Genomic DNA, 11,610 nt, shown 5'->3' on the forward strand with positions numbered 1-11,610 from the left:
ATGTTGCATAATTCATTTATGTATTGAATTTTTTAACAAAAATGTACAAAATAGAAATTGTTTTTGCAAAGAGATACACAAAATCACATGACTTAAATGTTGTTAAATCGCGCAGTATAATTTCAGCCACTAGGGGGCGGAAAAATAATCTTTACAGGCGAGTTGATGGTTTGCAACATATTTCACTTGGTGTCGTTGCGTTTAATGAAATCACGTAACTTTACTTAAGTTGCCTCCTCGCCCCCTGCTGTGACACGTTGGTGCGTTCCTGTATTTTCTCTAGTTTTGCAAAAAAAAAAAAAATTGGGAACAAAAAAGAAATTGAAACACAAGTTTGTTAATTTATAGACATTTTTAGACAATTTATTTTTTAGTGTTGTGTATGTTTTATGTTATAAAGTGAAGTAGAAACAAGCTCATAATGAAGCCTGAAGAGCTCGATGATGGAAGTTTTTTGTTTCATATCCATGTTCATGCAGGTTAAATCAGATTTCCATTGTTTCTATAGTTTAATTCCCCAACTCTCTGCAGAACAAAGACATGTTTGTGCATTTAGAGCTGAGTTACACATTAAGCAGTGAAACTCATCATGTGTTTTAAAGTGAGCTCCCTTCAGTCTGTGTGTGAAGTGATTTACAGTGATGATGACGAGGAGGAAGTCGAAGCCTCGGAGGAACAAACAGTGAATGTGAACCAGTTTGTTTTTCGGCGACTGTGAACTCGAAGTTCAAGATCCAAATGTGTGAACTATGAACATGAACCAGTTAATTTTAATCTGCGTGAGCTGAACTTTGAGCTCTGGTGAAGTGTGAACTTGCACAACAACAACGTCGTCTGCAGCTCACAGTGTTTTGCATTTACATAATTAGACCTATAGTTTTTATTTAATTTTTTATTGTTCTGTTTTATTCCCTGGTTTATGTAGAAGTGTAACACATACAGCAGAGACACAGTGTGACATATATAACAACAAACCCTCACCTTCCTCACCCTGTGGCCATAATTCAGACAGGAATGTGTCTATAAGTCGACACTCAAGGACACAAACGATTTTTTCCACTCTTTAAATCCAAAATATCTTTTCATTTTCAAAATATGATTGGAATTTTTCTTCCTCTCAAAAAATAAAACTGAACCTGAAACATCAGGCGACAGTGAACGTCTCTGTGGAGGCACATCTCTGATTTTCCCCCCATAACGACACAATATTATACTTTATTAAATCTTTAATACGTAAAGTTTTCTTCCTACATTGATACTAACTAGTAATTAATGTAAAACATAATTTACAAAGTGTCAGTAAATGATGAACAAACTATGTAATGAACATTTATGCTGCACTTATACAATGATTCAGACAAGAACTAATGGTCAGTAGATGTTTTATATCCAGTGATGGAAATAACGGTGTTATAATAAACGGTGCTACCATCAGAAAATAACACACCGGTTTAAGGAGAGGAGATTATAAACTAAAAAGGACACGTTAGGTCATCTGTATGTTAAAGGGATAGTTAAGCATTTTGGCAAATTGGCCCATTGCCATAACCCCTATAGTCATAGCAGTAGGTTCGTTACCTTTAATTGTCGGTGCAAGCTATTTTCAGAACGGCGGAGCAGAGCCGTGAGCTGCTCAGAGCTACGCTACGGAGGCTCATGGGATTTCTTGGTTTCCCTCATCGAACTCATCAAATACACAATCCAACAACTCCACAACGCTCTGGTGGACAAGTTGTGACCTGCACATTCACCACGCTATGAGATAATAACACAACGTTACCAGACAGAGTTGTTTTAGAGGGAAATTCATGCAAAACCGCTGATGCGCGTTGCCTTCAGGGACAGTTTTTCATCAAGCAGTCTCTGTATTTGCTTTTATATAATAAAAACAAGTAATGCAATAGTTACTTTTCCTGGTAATTAATCATCTGTTGCTTTTGGGGAAAGTATGATTATGACTTTAACTAATTAATCACTGTTTATATCAATACTGTATTTCATGGCTAGTTCAGGTTACTGCGTCAAGATGAGTTTATTATTATAGAGTTAAACTTTTAGAACTGGGATGAGTTAAATGTTTAATAATGTGTAGAATAGATATTATAAATAAATGTGGTTCCATGCAGCCTCCTACTCCTCTTCTTTCTCTTCTTCCTCTTTCTCTATCTCTTCCTCTCCTCCTCCTCTTTCTAATCTTCTTCTCCTCCCTCCTCTTCTCTTCCTCTTTCTACCTCATCTTCCTCTTCTTCTCCTTCACCAAGTTCTCCTCCTCCTCGTCCTCTTCCTAGTTTCTCTCCTCTCCCTCCTCCTCTTTCTCCTTCAGCTGCAGCAGCTCAGAGTACAAGAGTCAGAGCTGCTGCTAAAATTTTTATTTAGCAGATGAATGACTACACTTCTCATAAACCTCCCCCAGCGCACTTGTGCATGTTTACACACTCAAACACACACTCACACTGAAACTGAAACACACACACTCACATGCACAAACTCCCAAATGTGCCTCAGTGAGCGATGGGAACCCAGAGCAATTAAAAACCAGGTAAAAAAAAAAAAAGAAAAACCCTCCTCCTCCTCCTCCTTGTCTCTTTTGGCTGCCAGTTTGTATTTCAGCCTGGATCATGTTGCGTGTTTCGTGCTGCGGCGGCGACAGCGAGCGTTGTCCCTGCAGAGCCCGGGCCTCCTCTCCTCTCCTCTCCTCTCCTCTCTTCTCCTCTCCTCTCCTCTCCTCTCCTCTCCTCTCTTCCCCTCTCCGCTGCTTATCAGCATGCCGTGTGCACTTCCTCTCTAAACATGGCCAAAGCTTTTGGGAGCCGTGAAGCTTTGCTGATAAGATAACAGACAAAGCCTCCTCTCTTTAAGGAAGGCGTGAAATAAGAAAATAGGCGATCCCTCCCTGAGGAGTTACTGTACTGTAGGATGATGGAGAGAAAAGCAGAGAGAAAGAGAAAGAGAGAAAGAAAGGAGGAAGAATCGTGTGATCTGAAAATGAAAAATGGAAAAATGAAATAGAAAAAACAAAGAGAGTGAGATATAAGGGACAGATACGGAGGTTAGAGGAGGAAGGAATTCATTTATCTCTCTCCATACTTGTGCTGTGTTGAGGTGGAGATGATCTGCAGAGCATATTTAAATACTTCGCCATGGCAACAGGATCCATGATTAGGGCCAAACAGGCAAAAAAAAAGAAAAAAGAAAAAAAAAAAAGAACTGCTGCAGCACTTGGGATTGAGATGATACAAATTAAGGTAGAAGGGGGGCGGGTTGGGGGGGGAGAAACTCTGGACGGTTTCCAAGGAGACGAAATAGGCGGCCGGGGTTAAAGTCCAACCTAAACACACCTTAAAGCTATTTTAGTGACAGCAGAGAGCAGAGCAGAGTGGGTGCATGGGGGAGGGGCGAGGAGAGGAGAGGAGGGGAGGACGGAGCATGAGGGTGGGGGTGGGGGGGCGGTTTCTGACAGCCGAGCTCCACAAATAATCGCTACACCTGCCGAGATGTGTGAGCAGAGTTCAAAATCCTTCTATAGGTGTGTGTGTGCGTTGACGTTAGACAGAGACACACACACATGCATGCACATAAAAAGAGAAAATATAAAGCTCTTAATCTCGTTTGTTTTCATGCATTTCCTTTATTTCATTTTTTTTTTTTTTGTTGTTCATCCATGGATCAGTTTCCATTCAAAATACCAAATACTGTCTTTTTTTTTTGTTTTGACATCATCATCGTCTTGCAAACAGATTCATAAGAAAAAAACGACCAAAAAATAGTGAGGTTGGTTTATGGCTTCGTGACGACGAGCAGGCCTCGGTGATTTCCTCAAGAGTTTAAAGGTGCGAAGGAGCGAAGGAGACGAAGCCCCGAGAGAAACAGTTCATGTTCACATGTCTTTAACTTTAACACACAAAGTGCAACTTTACACACTTCTTTTTCCCCTTTTTTTTTTAGTTTGAATCTTAAAATGTTTCCTCAGCTTCACAGTTAAAGAGCCTCAGTTCAGTTTCAGACAGTGGGACGGAGCTGTGGAGTTTTATTTTGAAAAACACCTTTGTATGGAAGCAGTGAAAGGCTCCATCGTTTTCATTAACACAACAGAAATGCAAATGGTTTTTATTTATTTGTTTTATTTGTTTTTTCTGGGTTGAAAATAAATCCTTTTCATTTCCTTTCAGTGCTTCTTTATATATTTATGTTGTGCACGTACACACAATGACATGGGCGGCATAATGTAGCTGTGGCATTTTGTTTGACTGCTTTTTCAGTACATTTCTGTTCCATTTTGTACTTATTATCTTTTTCTTTTTCTGGTTTAACACTTTGTGACTTTTGCAGTTTAAATACATTTTCTTATTCTTCTTTTTCTCCTGATGTGGCATCAAAAGTAGCGGAGAAGATGAAGATGAAGAAGCTCGTTAAAAACCAACATCTCAGACCAGCCGTGAATGTGTTTTAGCAGGAAGAATTAACACTCAGGATAAACACTGTCTGTGTTTAAAAGTGCAACACTACATGGAAACGAAACGAAATGTGTTGGTTTGTTTGTTTGAGTCTTTTCAGACTCTCTCTCTCTCTGTCTGGCAGCTTCTTCTAACTTTATATCCAGAGTTTCTGTTAAAAAGTTTTAAATCGAACAACTGATTTTTTAAATGTAACATCACTGTTGTGCCCGTGAACTTTAACAAAACCTTTTATTTTGGTAACGTTACCCTTGCAGCCATGGTGTTTTTTCAAAATAAAACATTGGCAGCTGATAAAGCAATAAAACTGCCCTGCCTTGTCATCATCAGGGTCAACAGAGTTTATATCAAGTCAGTGAGGTGGTGAACCTTTTATTTTGGTAACATCCCTCTTGCAGTCATGGTGTTTTTCAAAATAAAAGATAGGTAGTAACTCTGGAGACATAGTTAGGGTCGTCAATCATCTCCGACTGGCCAAGCTCTTCCAGACTCATATATCACGTTTTAAAACTTTAACTGAACCTTTTATTTTGGTAACATCCCACTTGCATGGTCATGGTGTTTTTCAAAATAAAAGACTAGTTAGTCTAATGGCATCGCTGTTTCATTATCTCCAACTTGACGAAGCTAATTCAGACTGACAGATTACGTTTTAGCTAAACCTTTTATTTTGGTAACATCACTCTTGCAGTCATGGTGTTTTTCAAAATAAAAGACAGGTACTCAGTCTAATAGCATTGCTGTGACGTCATCAGAGTCATTATCTCCAACTTGACGAAGCTAATGCAGACTGACAGATTATGTTTTACAAATAAACCTTTTATTTTGGTAACATTCCTCTTGCATGGTCATGGTGTTTTTCAAAATAAAAGACAGGTAGTTAGTCTAATGGCATCGCTGTTTCATTATCTCCAACTTGACGAAGCTAATGCAGACCGACAGATCACGTTTTACAACTAAACCTTTTATTTTGGTAGCATCGCTCTTGCAGTCATGGTGTTTTTCAAAATAAAACCATGTCAGTTAGATAAATATGAGCCTTTAACCTTTACTATCTGGTTTAATTGAACTATTTCATCTTGTCTCTTTTTGCTGCTGAAAACCCAAAAGTTTCTTTTAGAAGCTTTAAAGTCAATGTTTTTATTTATATACTGTATATATATATATATTTATATACTATCACCCTTCATCTGTTCGAGCTCCTGTGTCTGAAACTGAACTGGGATCAGATGTGGAGGCCTGTGGTGAGTGAAGGCAGTGAGTCAGTGGTGTCGTTAGTCATCTCACCACAGTGTAGCTAACACACACACACAGACACACACACACACACACACACACACACACACACACACACGCTGCTCCTCCACACGGCCTCGTTTCCCTCTCCTCGTTAAGACAAACAGCCGTTAAATAAAACAAACAGTGACATTTCAGGAACAGTTGGTAAAACAGTCAGGCAGTATTTAAAGTATTCAAAGCACAGTAGGAGGAAGGATTTATAGTTCAGGCACTCGTTTAACTCCCTCTCTCTCTCTCTCTTTTTTTTTTCATTCTCATTCACCTGTTCGGAGCCGTGGGGAGGCCCCGCCCATATTTTCTCATTACTATGGTGATCATGGTGACAGGTTTGGTTTTGTTTCTCTAAAGAGTGTGTGTGGTGTGGTGTGGTGTGGTGTGTGTATGTGTATGTGTGTGGTGAATATTGTGATTCGAGTATAAACAGTTTCAGGCTTTTAAATATTAAAAAGAAAATCAAATTTTACATTCAACTTAAGATTTTGAGAGAAAAACAGCAACAGCAACAACAACAACAACATCAACAACGACAACAACAAGAGTCTTAGTGTAAAACAGTCGCAGAGCCTCGATGAAGAAGAAAAACATCAACACAAACACAAAACTGACACATTTTTGTTGAAATACAAATTTAAAAAAGCATCAAGTCTACTCAGATTGTTTGAAATCACCTTGAAAACAGAATTCAGTCTTTTATTTATCTATTTATTTTTAATAATCTCGATACCTTGATACTTTATTTCCAAACTGTATTTAGCTTAGCACGACACCTGGAGGAAGCTGCAGCTAGCAGCCTACAAAATATATCGTTTTTTCTTACGTTTCTCAGGATTTAAGAATCGATACTGATAATGTTCAACAACTGTTTGACAGATTGACTCAGTTTCTACAGTTTTACAAGCTTGATAAAGTAATTCAGGCTTTTCTAAGCTCACGTTGGAGCCGACCAGTTTGCTCGTTCTCGCCTCCAACTGCTTAAAATTGCTGCAACTCGTCGTTCTACTGTACGCATCACTCTGGGCCATTGACCACCACACAGCTAGAGCTCTACTCGGCTTTGGTCATTTTCCATTGCAACTGAGTAGTCATAGTTCCTACTCAACGTGGTCGTCATAGCACGGTGGCTACAGTCGCACCATCTAGCGCTTTTTTTTTTTCAATCCTCTCATCAGCTCCAAACGCACTTGTCTACACCTGGTTTTAGCCATTTAACTCTCCTGACAGAATAACAACAGTCTCAGTACAGATCAGTGGTCGCTGTTGCCAGTGTGTTTTTGAAATTAGCGGTTGTGATTCTTGTATTGTAGCGCTAATGAATCTTCCAGTGACGACTCTCTCTGGCCAATCATATCCCTTTTCCACCAAACTGGTTCCAGTGCTAGTTCGGTGCCTCCAAAGAACCAGTTTGCTTTTCCACTGGTTAGGAGCTAAGTCAGAGCCACACTACCCATCCAGTAGCGTCTCCTGTCTTTGCTGCCTGCTACAGTTATAAACCCCGGGTGTTGAACACCTCTAATTAGCGATAACTCTCAGTCTAAACCCGGCTTTGAAAAAAAAGGAAGATGGAAGCCGCCTTTGTCGTAATCGCCACGTCCAGCAACTACGTTTTGATGGCGGTATAGCTGTTCTTAGCCACCGCCTGTAGCTCGGCCACTTAGCTTCAACTGTGTTTACATCAATTACATAGCAGATAAACAAACTTAAAGGGGCAACAAGGAGTTTTGGAAAGTTAAGTGTTTTCCCACTACATTTCCCATGAGCCTCCGCGTGCACTGTGAAATTCTTGGACCAGCGCAAGGTGGACGAAAGCGAAAGCATTTGCCAAGAATGTTTTCATTGATCAAGAACGAAAGTTGGAGGCTGGAAGACGATCAGATACCGTCGTAGTTCCAGCCTTAAACGAAGGAACTCATCTAATGCCATACCAAAAAATGTACCAGATACAAGGTACTATCTTTGGTGGGAAATCAAAAAACAACCGGTAGAGTTGAGTCGAGTAGTGCTGGTGGAAAAGGATTGACTTTAACCTTCTAAAGTTTGTTTTTTAAGCCATTAATGGCCTCACCCTGCTTTATTTGTCTGAGATCTCACATACCAGAGCTCTGTGGTCATTCGGCCCGACCCGTCTAACAGTCGGACTTATCAACAAAAGCCTCGAGACAAATTGGCGGTTGATTGGCGAACAAAGACGCGATTATTGAGGCTGTTTGACCAGATATCTATAGTGTGTTAAATATCTGGATGAGTCACCTACCAACTAACTAACAGCCAATGAGAGCGCAGGACAGGGGATGATGACGCCCAGTAAGACGCCTTTAGAGTCATTAAGTCTGAACAGAGCTTTAGAAAACCTGAGGTCAAGGTGTAAACACTGATGGGTGGTCGTTTTACATGCTACTAAACATGCAGTACATAGTTTCAGCCACTAGGGGGATCTTTATCAAAACAATCGCAAAAGACGCATTTTTATGAAGTCGTGACGGATCATGGGAGTTGTTGGCTTCTGTTTTTATTCATTCATGTATTTCTGTGTCCGTATGCTTCATCTTTGTTAGCGCTCTATAGGTTTTGCTTTAATGGCAAAACCTCCAACTGACTGCTACAAACAAGTTTGGTTAGTTAGGTGAGGTTTTCTGTCCATCATCCAGTTTTTATCGTGGCGCAATCGACGGTCGACCCAAAAGACACGATACGTTACTTTATATGTACAGACAATAATGTAGGGACACAACTATAAACAATATGTAACATATGTTCAGTTCTAGACACTTTAAAGTGGACACATTACACATCATTACACATTCAGAATCAATACTCACTCATGTTTCACTATTTCTGTAACTTCTACTTATATATTCTCACTCCTGGTGTTTTACTTTTCATCGTTCATCTTTTATTTTATCCACGTAAACACTCTGGTCTCTGTTTTGGACGTTATAAAGTGCAACTTAAATAAACGTTGATTGATTCAACTCTCTGTCTCTTTTGTGAAACTTTTTGAATTCTGTTTTTCGGGTGGATTTCGCCCTGCACCTTTCTTCTTCATGGAGACTCGTCACAGTGAAACATGGGACCAGTCACACTCTGAGTGTTAATGTCACATGGCAACTTTTCAAGTCGAGATTTTAAGGTGCGTTTTTTGTCTTTAAAGGGTTCAGTGATTCACGACGACTCCGCTCGGTCCAGTAACATTAAAACCATTAAAAAAAAACACAGTGTGGTCACAATACAAGGTTAGTTTCTTTTTTGCCTGGTAATAATAACACAACGGTGTCCAAAGACTCACACATCAGCATATTAACACACCCACCCCCTCCCAGATCTGAAAAACCAGCCGAAGGCAACAGTCGGCTCCATTTAACAGTGTCTCCGATCGGATCCCAGAGCCAATTAAAAAGGTGTGTGTGTGTGTGTGTGTGTGGTGCCTCCGTCGGTCCGGCTGTTTTCCATGTTGCAGTCAAATTGTTCAGTGGGATGAAGGAGGAGGAGGTGGTGAAGGGGGGATGGGGGGGTGGAATCGGCCCCCGAACCACAACTGAAATTAATCGTACTCTGAGATAATCACATAACTGACAATTAACTCCATTTCCCATTTAATACCCCCACCCCACCCACACCCACATCCACATCCACATCCACCCATACACACACATATACACACACACGTCTACTCACCAGTCTCATTAAACAGACAGACGCTGATTCCCAGCAGGCACGACACACGTGAAGTATGTGTTAGTTAGAGCTCATCACAAGCTTTGTTAAGTTCACAACAGTGACACTTACACCTCTTTTTTTTGTTTTGTTTTTTGTTGTCCTCTGAGGAAGAGGAGGAGGGGGGTGGGAGGGAGGGGGATTTTTTTTGGTCATTTACACACAAACACACTTAAACACCGAAAGTGACATCATTAATTAAAGATGTGAGAAGTGGAAAGAAAGAAAAAAAACACACGAAGCAGACGACGAGAGCGATTTCACGTTTCAAGTTTGAGTTTCATTCCAGATAAACACTAAAATCACAAAAGTCTTATTGATTATTGATTCCTGATCAGCCACTTCAAACTGGACTTTTGCTTTTTTGTTTCTCTAAAGGTATAGTATGTAGGAATTCCCCCCATCTAGCGGTGCGGTTGCATATCTGAACGTATTCTTGATGTTGCATTCACCTGAAATCGGGCAGACGTCAGACAGACAACAGACGCTGCATGTAACAGGATAAACAAGCGTAAACAGGCGTGACAATATGTTGTCATGGTGATGTCGTATTGTTTACCTGAGCCACGTTTTACCGTCTTTCTCTCATAGAGTAAAATGGTTTGCCGGCGGCCGTCTGCCTGACTGCACCTGAATGCAACACCAGTGCCTCCGTCCTTCCTCACACTACACAGTGGTGACAGTTTTAACAGGCCGAGCCGACAGCTCCGCTGAGTTTCCGTGGTTACCTACGGTCACGCTGCCACCCAACATAAAAAAAATGGCGATGCAACATGGCCGCCTCGGTTCGGTGCGTCGCCCACTTATGTATTTGTAACGACTTGTAACAACTCATTCTAAGGTACGAGAACCTTTCATTTGTATGCGGGTGTGATTCCACTTCAGTGAAATACGTATTTATGAAAGAAATATTTGATTTTTGCTAATAAAAAGCCAAATAAGTTACATACTGGGGCTTTAAAGGGATAGTTCAACATTTTGGCAAATTGGCCCATTGCCATAATCCCTATAGTCATACCAAAAAACAAACAAAAAAGCATTTGAATGTAAATCTGGAATGAAACCTTTTCGACTTGAGGGAGGGAGTCACTCGACACCCCGGCTTTGTTTCATCAGACCCCCCCCCCCCAACTTTCTCCCCACCACCCCCCTGTGACCCAGGAAGCCTCTCCTGCAGCTTCGTCCTGGTACAACCCGCTGCCCAACGCCGATCTTAAGCTCTCAGCCAGAAATTTCACGTCGTTATCAAATTGCACCTCCAGAACAGAAATTGCACTCATTACCGCAGCTCCCCTCCCGCTCCCTCCCAGCATCCCCTCTCTGATGCGTGGGGGGGCGGATGGGGGAGGCCACTGACTCTGGACCAGCTGCAGCCTGTTGGCACTGCGTGTTTGGCACTGAGGGAGGATGTTGCAGCTGATTTGAGATCAGACTGAGCTTTAATGGCACTGAGTGAAAAGGAAAGAGAGAAATACTCCAGCAGATCTTAACCTCTCTGACATCTCGCTAACTGAAAGTAAAGAGGATGTTTTCTGATACCAGAGCACCAATGAGAGGCCAGATGTCAGAACAAATGGGCTTTTTTTTGTTTGTTTGTTGTTTAAGAGGAAGGCAGGAAACCCAGAAAGTACCGATTCAGTGATTCAGAGGTCGGAAAACGTCTCGGATTCTGAGCTCAAACTGGGATGAATGTGGTTTAATAATAATAACGCTTCATTGTCCAGGTCCACCATCTCCTGATTAGGTCCTACATGTTTTATTATGGAAGGAACTGTACACGGTACAAACATGGATAATATAAACAGGATTTGAGCGCTGTAGCGTTTAGGTGCATACGCTCATGTAATACGTGACTTATTCCTCCCACAAAAAAACGAAAGTTTTAACGTCCCTGGTTTTATCCATAAACCGTAAAAAAAAGACGGACGCAGACTCCGAAATGTGGCGTCTGACTCCGCCCCCTAAATCCCTGATCATTAAAAAAGAGAAGAGAAAAAAAAGCTGTAAACATATTTACTTCTAGTAACACTGAACATTTTAACGTATCTGGAGTTTATGGAGACCGACTCACTCTAGTGGCAACTGGAGGAACTGTAGCTTTCGAGTCTTCAGTGTTGCTGCTTCATTTTTCAGCCTCAGCGATCGG

Source organism: Trachurus japonicus, chromosome 1, assembly GCF_045865225.1.
Source record: "Trachurus japonicus isolate A0001 chromosome 1, Traja_1.0".
In the NCBI taxonomy this organism is placed as follows: Eukaryota; Metazoa; Chordata; class Actinopteri; order Carangiformes; family Carangidae; genus Trachurus; species Trachurus japonicus.